The following is a 10814-nucleotide window of genomic DNA, read 5'->3' as shown; positions in this document are numbered from 1 at the left end:
AAAAAAAAAAAAAAAAAAAAAAAAATTGGAGTTGGATAGATTAGATCTTCCCATTCTTTCTCTGACTAAATTGACTATGATTAAATTAGTTAATATTTCTCAGACTCAATTTTCTCTCCTGAGAAATAGGAATAACAGTACTACAATATAGAATATAATTTGCTAATCCTTAATAAATGTTAGCTTCATTTGCCCTTCTCTTCCTTTGCCTTTTTAATTCTAGAATCTAAAATAAGTATATGCTGTGACTGAATGGTAAGATAGTTGACTCAAGTTTTAATCATTTTGCCTTTAAGTGTTATTTATGGGTGATTACATTGTAGGTATGATCAGAATAATACAGAAGTATTTATGAAGATCTTGTACTTTTTTCTTTTTTTGTTTTTTTTTTTTTTTGAGACGGAGTCTCGCTCTGTAGCCCAGGCTGGAGTGCAGTGGCCGGATCTCAGCTCACTGCAAGCTCCGCCTCCCGGGTTCACGCCATTCTCCGGCCTCAGCCTCCCGAGTAGCTGGGACTACAGGCGCCCGCCACCTCGCCCGGCTATTTTTTGTATTTCTTAGTAGAGACGGGGTTTCACCGTGTTAGCCAGGATGGTCTCGATCTCCTGACCTCGTGATCCGCCCATCTCGGCCTCCCAAAGTGCTGGGATTACAGGCTTGAGCCACCGCGCCCGGCACTTTTTTCTTGAAGAAAAGTTCAGTCCAAGGGGCTGTTTGTTATATTTATAGGTACCTTTACAGAAAATGCTTTCAGCCATGAGACTAATCCTCATGGACTTGTGGTTATTAATAGCCACAAATTGTAATAACAGTTCAAAAATGAAAACTTAATTCTGTCTTCTTTTTACAGCAACTTCTTCAAATACTGAAGCAGAAAACCAATCAAAATTCAGTGGACACTATGTTGAAATTTACTTTGAATGCACTTTGGAACCTCACAGATGAATCGCCAACCACTTGTAGACACTTTATGAAAATCAAGGGTTAGAACTCTTCATGAGGGTTATAGAGGTCAGAATGGGAATTTAGCTTACAGTTTTGATATTTATTAATTTACTTACTCTAGCATTCATTTTATATATATATATATATATATATTTTTTTTTTTTTTTTTTTTTTTTTGAGACAGAGTCTCGCTCTGTCGCCCGGGCTGGAGTGCAGTGGCCGGATCTCAGCTCACTGCAAACTCCGCCTCCCGGGTTTACGCCATTCTCCTGCCTCAGCCTCCCGAGTAGCTGGGACTACAGGTGCCCGCCACCTCGCCCGGCTAGTTTTTTGTATTTTTAGTAGAGACGGGGTTTCACCGTGTTAGCCAGGATGGTCTCGATCTCCTGACCTCGTGATCCGCCCGTCTCGGCCTCCCAAAGTGCTGGGATTACAGGCTTGAGCCACCGTGCCCGGCCTTCATTTTATATTTGGTTCTTTAGGTAATTATAGGTTTCTCTTTTTACAGTCTTTCCTAACTGAGTCATCCATTTAGCAGAAAGTTCTAGGACTTTTGGTAAGATATAAGCACTTCCTGCTAATTTCCAACCTGTATTTATTTCTGTCTGAAGTAACACATTGAAAGTTGCAGCTCTGCAGTGGCAGTATCATAGCCAATGAGGTCTATCCAAGGCACAATGCTAATTGAGAACTATTCCCAATACCTCACCATGACGCCTTGAAATATGGCCGGCAATGGTAATTTCTTTTCTTTTCTTTTCTTTTTTTTTTTTTTGAGACAGGGTCTCACTTTGTTGCCCAGGCTGGAGTGCAGTGGTGTGATCACAGCTCACTGCAGCGTCGACCTCCTGCTGGGCTCAAGCAATTCCCCCAACTCAGTCTCCCTAGTAGGTGGGACCATAGGTGTGTGCCACAATGCTCAGCTAATTTTTGTATTGTTTGTAGAGATGGGGTTTTGCCATGTTACCGAGGCTGGTCTGAAACTCCTGAGCTCGAGTAGTCCTCCTACCTCAGCCTCCCAAAGTGCTGGCATTGTAGACATGAGCTGCCCGGTTGGCAATGGCAATTTTTGACGATTTCTAGGTGAATGAACAAAAAAAGAAATAAAGAAAGCTGCTGCTATGATACTTGTAAACAATGACATTGGAAAATAAATATTATTAAATTTAAAAAGACTATGAATATATATTATATATGTTATATATAATATATATATATATATGCCGGGTTTGGTGGTTCACACCTGTAATCCCAGCCCTTTGGGAGGCCGAGGTGGGCAGATTAGCTGAGGTCAGGAGTTCATGAACTGTCTGGCCAACGTGGTGAAACCCCATCTCTACTAAAAACACATAAATTAGGCGGGCGTGGTGGCGGGTGCCTGTAATCCCAGCTACTTGGGAGGCTGAAGCAGGAGAATGGCTTGAATCCGGGAGGCGGAGGTTGCAGTGAGCCGAGATCACGCCATTGCACTCCAGCCTGGGCAACAAGAGCAAAACTCCATCATACATATATATATAATATATTTATATACACACACACACACATATATATACACACATATATATACATATATATAAATATTTTTGCCATATTAAAAGGAAAAATATAAATATGCATACACTTCTTTATATTTTTTGGTATTGTACAAAGTTTCACACTGAGCATGTTTTACTTTTTTTTATTTATTTTTGAGATAGGATCTGTCACTCTGTTGCCCATTGTGGAGTGCAGTGGCACAATCATGGCTCACTGCAGCCTCGACCTGCTAGGCTCAAGCAATTTTCTCACCTTAGCCTCCCAAGTGCTAGGACTATAGGCATGTGCCACTATGCCCAGCTTATTTACCTATTTATTTTTGCAGGCTGCAGTCTCACCATGTTGCACAGGCTACTCTCAAATTCCTGGGCTCAAACAATCCTCCTGCCTCAGCCTCCTAAGGTACTGGGATTACAGGCAAGAGCCACCGCACTTGGCTTCGTGTTTCACTTTTATAATCAGAAAAACAGATCTCATTAAAAAATGTTGTTAGGCTGGACACAGTGACTCATACCTGTAATCTCAACACTTTGGGAGGCTGAGGTGAGAAAATGTCTTGAGCCCAGGAGTTTGAGACCAGCCTGGGCAACAAAGCATGACACCATCTCTACAAAAAATAAAATAGGAAAATTAGCTGAACGTGGTGATATGCACCTGTAGTCCCAGCTAGTGGGGAGGCTGAGGCGGGAGGATCACTTGAGCCTAGGAGTTTGAGGGCTGCAGTGAGCTGTGCTCATCCCACTGCACTCCAGCCTGGGTGACAGAGCTCTCTCTTGTTGTTGTTTTTTTTTTTTCATACGGAGTCTTGCACTGTTCCCCGGGCTGGAGTGCAGTGGCACAATCTCGGCTCACTGCAACCTCCGCCTCCCAGGATCAAGCGATTCCCCTGCCTCAGCCTCCTAAATAGCTAGGATTACAGGCACCTGCCACTAGGCCCAGCGAATTTTTTGTATTTTTTTAGTAGAAACGGGGTTTCACTATTTTGGCCAGGCTGGTCTGAAATTCCTGACCTTGTGATCCATCTCTCTTTTTTCTTTTTTGTTTTTGAGACGGAGCCTCGCTCTGTCGCCCAGGCTGGAGTCTCGCTCTGTCGCCCAGGCTGGAGTGCAGTGGTGGGATCTCGGCTCACTGCAAGCTCCACCTCCTGGGTTCTCGCCGTTCTCCTGGCTCAGCCTCCCGAGTAGCTGGGACTACAGGCCCCCGGCACCACGGCCGGCTAATTTGTTGTATTTTTTGTAGAGACGGGGTTTTGCCGTGTTAGCCAGGATGGTCTCGATCCCCTGACCTCATGATCTGCCCACCTCAGCCTCCCAAAGTGCTGGGATTACAGGCTTGTGCCACCGTGCCCGGCCAATTCGTCTCTTAAAAAGAGAGAATTCTCTTAAAAAGAGAGAATTCTGTAGTTAATGATTACTACTTAAAAAGTGCTTACAAAGGCCTGGCATGGTGGCTCACGCTTGTAATCCCAGCACTTTGGGAGGCTGATGTGGGCGGATCACCAGAGGTCAGGAGTTTGAGACCATCCTGGCCAACATGGTGAAACCCTGTCTCTATTAAAAATACAAAAGTCAGCCAGCCGGGCGCGGTGGCTCAAGCCTGTAATCCCAGCACTTTGGGAGGCTAAGATGGGCGGATCACGAGGTCAGGAGATCGAGACCATCCTGGCTAACACGGTGAAACCCCGTCTCTACTAAAAAAAAAAAAAAAAAAAAAAACCTAGCTGGGCGAGGTGGCAGGCGCCTGTAGTCCCAGCTACTCGGGAGGCTGAGGCAGGAGAATGGCGTGAACCCGGGAGGCGGAGCTTGCAGTGAGCTGAGATCTGGTCACTGCATTCCAGCCTGGGCGACACAGCGAGACTCCGTCTCGAAAAAAAAAAAAAAATTCAGCCGAGCGTGCTCGTGCACGCCCATATCCAGCTACTCAGGAGGCTGAGGCAGGAGAATCGCTTGAACCTGGGAGGCAGAGGTTGCACCACTGCACTCCAGCCTGGGAGACAGAGCAAGACTCTGTTTCAAAAAAAAAAAAAAAAAAAGGACTACTTACGAATCACATATTTCTCAATATATTGGATATGGATTAAAGTGAGCCCTCTAGGATTTTGAGACAAAGGTAAAAGATCAAATATTTTGTCAATTTAAATTGCTGTAACAGGCAAAGTGCCTATGTGGCAAAAGCTATTTTATTTTATTTTATTTTTTTATTTTTTTTTTGAGATGGAGTCTGGCTCTGTCACCCAGGCTGGAGTGTGGTGGCGTGATCTTGGCTCACTGCAAGCTTTGCAAATTTACAAGTATCCTTGCACAGGGGCCATGCTAATCTCTGTACCCTTCCAATTTTAGTATGTGTGCTGCCAAGCGAGCACGCAAAAACCATTTTAAAGCAGACCTCTGCTCTCAAGGAATTAGATTATGGGAGGCATAGATTAGTGAGTTAAAAAAATATAAATTGGAGCTTGTTTTCCACATGCAAGCCGTGAGGAGATGGATTTTTAGGAAAGCTGAGGATTGCCATTTAAGGAGGACCTATTTGTTCGTTGTAGCCTTCATTATATAAGGTAGAAAATGGAAAACAACCTAAATGTCCAGTAATAGAGGAATTATTAAATAAATTATAGTATTTGATTGTTTTATTCAGGGTTAATATGACTTTTTGATACAGAAGTTGGCTGAGGTCACCTGAAATGGAAAGGGGAAATTTATTTTTAAGTATTTGAGGGTCAGGTGCAGTGGCTCATGACTGTAATCCCAGCACTTTGGGAGGCTGAGGTGGGTGGCGGATCACGTGAGGTCAGGAGTTCAAGACCACCCTAGCCAACATGGTGAAACCCTATTTCCACTGAAAACACAAAAATTAGCCAGGCGCGGTGGCACATACCTGTCCCAGCTACTCGGAAGGCTGAGGCAGGAGAATTGCTTGAATCTGGGATGCGGAGGTTGCAGTGAGCCGAGATCGCATCACTGCACTCCAAGCCTGGGTGATAGAGCAAGACTCCGTCTCAAAAATAAATAAATAAATATATATATATACACACACATAAATCCCATGTTTTGTTTAAATTTCTTTTTTTTTTTTTTTTTTTTTTGAGGCAGAGTCTCGCTCTGTCGCCCAGGCTGGAGTGCAGTGGCGCGATCTCGGCTCACTGCAAGCTCCGCCTCCCGGGTTTACGCCATTCTCCTGCCTCAGCCTCCCGAGTAGCTGGGACTACAGGCGCCGCCACCTCGCCCGGCTAATTTTTTGTATTTTTAGTAGAGATGGGGTTTCACTGTGTTAGCCAGGATGGTCTCGATCTCCTGACCTCGTGATCCGCCCGTCTCGGCCTCCCAAAGTGCTGGGATTACAGGCTTGAGCCACCGCGCCCGGCCTTGTTTAAATTTCAAAAGGAATACATGTTTATTATAACTAGTAAAACAGCACAAAAATGTATTTAATATCCTTATGGTGCTGTCTCCAACGTTTCATCATTTTTATCTCCATGAAGTCACTAATATTAATACAACTTTATATGTTTCCTTCCATATTTTTCTCTATTACCTTGAGACAACATTTTTTCAATAATTTAATTTGAGATATTGATTCTAATTTAATTCTTTATGGTCAGAGAATATGCTTTGATTGGTTTGAGTCCTTCTGAATTTATTGAGACTTGTGTATGGCCAAGGATATGGTCTATTTTGGTAAATATTCCATGTACACTTGAGAGGAATGTGTATTGTCTTATTATTGGGTATAGTGGTGTTCTTTCTTTCTTTTTTTTTTTTTTTTTTTTTGAGACGGAGTCTCACTCTGTCGCCCAGAGCGCAGTGGTGCAATCTTGGCTTACTGCAAGCTCTGCCTCCTGAGTTCACGCCACTCTCCTGCCACAGCCTCCCGAGTAGCTGGGACTACAGGCACCCGCCCCCACACCCAGCTAATTTTTTTTGTATTTTTAGTAGAGACGGGGTTTCACTGTGTTAGCCAGGATGGTCTTGATCTCCTGACCTCGTGATCTGCCCATCTCAGCCTCCCAGAGTGCTGGGATTACAGGCGTGAGCCACTGCGCCCGGCCCTTTTTTTTTTCTGAGACAGAGTTTCACTCTTGATGCCCAGGCTGGAATCCAGTGGCGATATCTCAGCTCACTGCAACCTCAACCTTCCCAGTTCAAACGATTCTCCTGCCTCAGCCTCCCGAGTAGCTGGGATTACAGGCATGTGACACCATGCCCAGCTAATTTTTGTATTTTTAGTAGAGATGGGATTTCTTCATGTTGGTCAGGCTGGTCTCGAACTTCCAACCTCAGGTGATTTGCCCGCCTCGGCCTCCCAAAGTGCTAGGATTACAGGCGTCGTGAGCCACTGCACCTGGTGAGGTATAGTGTTCCATAAATGACAATCAGGTGTATTTGGTTCACACTGTACAACTCTACCATATCCTTACTAATTTTCTGCCTACCTGGTCTATCAATTATTGACAAAGGAGTTTTGAAATCTCTGTCTATAATCGTAGATGTATATGTTTCTCCTTACCGTTCTATCAGTTTTTTCTTCATGTATTTTGAAACTCTATTATTAGATGTATAAACATTTAAAATTATGTACTCCTGATTAATGGACACCTTTACCATTATGAAATGACTTTTCTTTACCCCGGTAATATCCTCTACTTTGAAGTCTTCTTTGATACTGATACAGCCATTTGTACTTTCTTTTGACTAGTGTTAACATAGTATATCTTTTTTTATCCTATTACTTTTAACCTATATTTGTCTTTATATTTAAAATGTATTTCTTGTAGATAGCATATACTTTGCATCCTGCTTTTTTATCCAGTTTGAAAATCTGTTTTTTATTTGGAGTATTTGGATCATTTACATTTCCTGTGATTTTTAAAATTTTTTAAATAATAAAAAATAATAATTGTGTATATGGAGTACAATGTGATTTTTGTTTTGTTTTGTTTTGTTTTGGAGACGGAGTCTTGCTGTGTCGCCTAGGCTAGAGTGCAGTGGCGTGATCTTGGCTCACTGCAACCTCCACCTCCCAGGTTTAAGCGATTCTTCTGCCTCAGCCTCCCACGTAGCTGGGATTACAGGTATGCCCCACCACACCCAGCTAATTTTTGTATTTTTAGTAGAGATAGGGTTTCGCCATGTTGGCCAGGCTGATCTTGAACTCCTGATCGATGCGAGAAGGTCACTGAATTGTCAGATTTAGGCTAAGCGTCAGAGTTAGGCTACAGCATCACAAACTGTCTTGCAAAATGCTGCTGGGGAGGTGCAGAGAGAGAAAAGCCAGGAATAGAGGTGCAGTCTGGGAAAGCTCCCAGCAGGGGTCTGATTGATGGGTGGTGAAGAGCTAATGAAATTCACCAGGAGGAACAGGTGTGTAGGGGGATGTGGGCAGAGGAGGAGGGGAAAAGCAACAAAGAGAAACAAGATGTGATGTTGGAAAAAGGCAAAGAATAAACAGTTCCAACCTACAATGACAACTGTAGAGAAGTTCCATGCAATCTCTGTATTGTTTTATTTGCTAAGAGCACTATAACTTTCGATTCATGGTTTGCATTTGCAAAATACTGTCAATAAATCTAAATCCATCAGAGGAGTGGCTAACAGCTCTAGCACGTCTGTATCATGGAACCATTGAGAGAAGAATGCATAGTTCTATAGGAGCTCATGTGAATTGATCTCCAGAATATATTAAATCAAAAGAGGAAAGTAAAGGACAGTGTGACTAGAATAAGCATATGTGTATGTGATGGATGTCTATTTTGCCTTCTTTTTTTTTTTTTTTTTTTTTTTTTTTTTGAGATAGAGTTTTGCTCTTATTGCCCAGGCTGGAGTGCAATGGCACGATCTCAGCTCACCTCAACCTCTGCCTCCCGGATTCAAGCGATTCTCCTGCCTCAGCCTCCCGAGTAGCTGGGATTACAGGCATGCACCACCAGGCCCAGCTAATTTTGTATTTTCAGTAGAGACAGGGTTTCTCCATGTTTCTCCATGTTGGTCAGGCTGGTCTCTAACTCCTAATCTCAGGCGATCCACCCGCCTAGGCCTCCCAAAGTGCTAGGATTACAGGTATGAGCCAACATGCCTGGCCTCTGATGGGTGTCTATTTCTTAGTTATATTTACATCCTTCTGTGTTTCTGAAAGTACACACAAATACAAGACCAGCCTGACCAACATAGTGAAACCCCATCTCGACTAAAAATACAAAAAATTAGCAGGGCGTGGTGGCAGGTGCCTGTAATCCCAGCTACTCAGGAGGCTGAGGCAGAAGAATCACTTGAACCTGGGAGGCGGAGGTTGCAGTGAGCTGAGATCGTGCCATTGCACTCGGGCCTAGGTGACAAGAGCGAGACTCTGTCTCAAAAGAAAATAAACAAACAAACAAATAAAAAATTATGTGCACAAAGACCGGGTGCGGTGGCTCACGCCTGTAATCCCAGCACTTTGGGAGGCCAAGGCGGGTGGATCACGAGGTCAGGAGATCAAGACCATCCTGGCTAACACGGTGAAACCCAGTCTCTGCTAAAAATACAAAAAAAATTAGCCGGGCATGGTGGTGGGTGCCTGTAGTCCCAGCTACTCGGGAGGTTGAGGCAGGAGAATGGCGTGAACCCGGGAGGCAGAGCTTGCAATGAGCCAAGATTGTGTCACTGCACTCCAGCCCAGGCGACAGAGCGAGCCTCTGTCTCAAAAAAAAAAAAAAAATTATGTGCAAAATTATGGGCATCGCTGGCGAGAAGTGTGGCAAAAACACAAGTGGTTCTCTTGTTTTGGGCTCAGACATGTGACTGTGCCATCACAGCCCCCCCGGGATTTAGAATTCTTCTGAAAGGCATTCTGTGCACTCCCGAGCACCAGCTTGAACAACTGAAAAGGCTGAGCTGGAGGGGCTGGGACACAGCACACCTTGACGACAGCTACTCCTGGCTGTGCAGGGCCCAGGAAAGTCCGTTCCCCCTCTAGGATGGGCAGGCCCTACCTAGGCTCAAGCTCCTTTGCTGTTTGGAATCTTCCCTCCCCAGCCCCCAGCCTCATCAAAGGCTGCCCTTTCCTATTCACTGACCACAGCTGCTTTGACTCCATTAGCCGCTGAGCTCCTGGAAGAAGAGGAAGAACCTTGTTTTCCCTGGGCTCAATGCCAAGAGACCGTGGCCGTTGCTCAAGATTCACTTGTCAAACCCCGGATCTCAGGAGGGAAGCTTGGGACAAATGCCAAGCCTCCCACCCCCACTCCAACTCTGTTACTGAGCACTTTACAGGAGGAGCAGGTAGGCCCTGCCACCGCTTCAGCAAGGGTGGACTGGGATCGCTTCTGTGATCATACAAACATCAGGCCTCCCTGCCAGATGGCACACCCCATGGAGCCAGCCTGGCACCGGGCCAGCCTCCAGCCATAACTGCAAAAGAGCAGGAGAGCCCGGAATAGCAGCCCCTCTTCAGCGAGCTTCAGCGTCTTTGCCCACAGGGTGCAGGGTTCAGGTCTACTGCCAGAAATAGCTCCCAGACCAGCTTTGGTAATACAGGCCTTTGGCTTAGTGTTTACTAAATCCAAATAGGATTTATAGTAAAAGTCGTGAAACGATAGGTTTTGTTTTGTTTTGTTTTTCGTTTTTATTTTATTTTATTTTATTTTGAGACTGAGTCTTGCTCTGTCGTCCAGGCTAGAGTGCAATGGCACAATCTCGGCTCACGGCAACTTGCAACTCCCAGGTTCAAGCAATTCTCCTGCCTCAGCCTCCCAAGTAGCTGAGATTACAGGTGCCAGCACCATGCCCGGCCAATTTTTTGTATTTTTAGTAGAGACGGGATTTGGCCATGTTGGCCAGGCTGGTCTCAAATGCCTGACCTTGTGATCCACCTGCCTTGGACTCCCAAAGTGCTGAGATTACAGGCATGAACCACTGTGCCTGGCCATGATAGAGTTTTTGAATCCTTTTTTTTTTTTCCCCAGAGACAGGCTGTCACTCTGTTGCTCAGGTTGGAGTGCAGTGGCACAATTATAGCTCACTGCAGCTGCGACCTCCTGGGCTCAAGTGAACCCCCCGCCTCTACAGCCACCACACTCTGCTGATTTTTTTTATTATCTAGTATAGAGACAGGGTCTGGCTATCTTGCCCAGGCTGCTCTTGAACTCCTGGCCTCAAGCGATACTCCTGCCTTGGCCTGCCAAAGTGCTGGGATATCAGGCATGAGCCACTGCACCTGGCCAGGTTTTTAAATCTTTCAGTCACAGACTAAATAAAACAGTCACCTACAAATTCTACAAGTTCAGCCTTTTTTTTTTTTTTTTTTCTCCCCTGCGACGGAGTCTTGCTCTGTCACCCAGGCTGTAGTGCAGTAGCACGATC

The 10814-nt window shown here is 44.9% G+C and overlaps 2 pseudogenes; one reads left to right on the top strand and one right to left on the bottom strand.

The window, feature by feature from the left end:
- Nucleotides 1-1574: 1574 nt before the first annotated feature.
- LOC112619795 lies at nt 1575-1724 on the top strand (annotated as a pseudogene).
- A 3019-nt stretch (nt 1725-4743) lies between these two features.
- Nucleotides 4744-4843, bottom strand: LOC112619878 (annotated as a pseudogene).
- Between the last annotated feature and the right edge of the window lie 5971 nt (nt 4844-10814).

Source organism: Theropithecus gelada, chromosome 2 (assembly GCF_003255815.1).
Source record: "Theropithecus gelada isolate Dixy chromosome 2, Tgel_1.0, whole genome shotgun sequence".
NCBI classification, from domain to species: domain Eukaryota; kingdom Metazoa; phylum Chordata; class Mammalia; order Primates; family Cercopithecidae; genus Theropithecus; species Theropithecus gelada.
Note: the sequence above shows the minus strand (reverse complement) of the source record. Positions and strands in the feature narration are given on the sequence as shown.